General features: G+C 58.0%; 1 non-coding gene across 1 annotated transcript in view; it reads left to right on the forward strand.

The window, feature by feature from the left end:
• Positions 1-328: 328 nt before the first annotated feature.
• The window catches only part of LOC127851982 (small subunit ribosomal RNA), a 1832-nt gene continuing 925 nt past the window's right edge, over positions 329-1235 (forward strand). The window contains exon 1 of the ribosomal RNA XR_008036093.1: positions 329-1235. This exon is cut by the window's right edge and continues 925 nt beyond it. This is a non-coding gene — a ribosomal RNA (small subunit ribosomal RNA).

Raw genomic sequence — 1235 nt, forward strand, 5'->3', positions numbered from 1 at the left:
GTGAACACGGTCTCGCGAACGTAGTCGCCCTAGGGGACGAACGAGAGCGGCTGGCCGCTGGCTCGCAGCTGCTGCCCAGGGCAGACTAGTGTCGGCAGGTGGACACGCACGGTAGTAGGCGAATCGAACGCGGGGGACGCCCCGCGATGCCGAGGCCGGTTCCGCCATACCAACGCCGGAAAGCCCGAAGCAGCAGCCGGTGAACTAGCACGCTAGCCGCCAGTCCCAGAAACACGTTTCGTCGTCGCAGCAGCCCGAGCGAGAGCGCAAGCGAGCAGTTGCCGCTCTCGCAGGCGGGCGTGCGCACGCGTACGTATACAACAGTAGCTATCTGGTTGATCCTGCCAGTAGTCATATGCTTGTCTCAAAGACTAAGCCATGCATGTCCAAGTACACGCCTTCACACGGCGAGACTGCGAATGGCTCATTAAATCAGTTATGGTTCCTTAGATCGTACAATCCTACTTGGATAACTGTGGCAATTCTAGAGCTAATACATGCAACGAAGCTCCGACCCTCGCGGGGAAGAGCGCTTTTGTTAGCCCAGACCAACGCGGTCGCCGCAAGGCGGCCGCAACGCGTGGTGACTCTGGACAACTTTGTGCCGATCGCACGGCCTCGCGCCGGCGACGTATCTTTCAAGTGTCTGCCCTATCAACTGTCGATGGTACGTGCTATGCCTACCATGGTGATAACGGGTAACGGGGAATCAGGGTTCGATTCCGGAGAGGGAGCATGAGACACGGCTACCACATCCAAGGAAGGCAGCAGGCGCGCAAATTACCCAATCCCGACACGGGGAGGTAGTGACGAAAAATAACAATGCGGGACTCTTTCGAGGCCCCGCAATTGGAATGGGCACACTTTAGATCCTTGAGCGAGGATCGATTGGAGGGCAAGTCTGGTGCCAGCAGCCGCGGTAATTCCAGCTCCAATAGCGTATATTAAAGTTGCTGCAGTTAAAAAGCTCGTAGTTGGATCTCGGGCACAGGCTTGCGGTCCGCCTCGCGGCGGTCACCGCTCGCCCTGGCCTCCCGGCCGGCGTCACCGTCCCCTGGTGCTCTTGACCGAGTGTCTCGGGCGGCCGGCACGTTTACTTTGAAGAAATTAGAGTGCTTAGAGCAGGCCCTGGTCGCCTGTATAATTGTGCATGGAATAATGGAATAGGACCTCGGTTCTATCTGTTGGCTCTCGGAGCGCGAGGTAATGATTGATAGGGACTGACGGGGGCATCC

This window comes from Dreissena polymorpha, chromosome 11 (assembly GCF_020536995.1).
Source record: "Dreissena polymorpha isolate Duluth1 chromosome 11, UMN_Dpol_1.0, whole genome shotgun sequence".
NCBI classification, from domain to species: Eukaryota; Metazoa; Mollusca; class Bivalvia; order Myida; family Dreissenidae; genus Dreissena; species Dreissena polymorpha.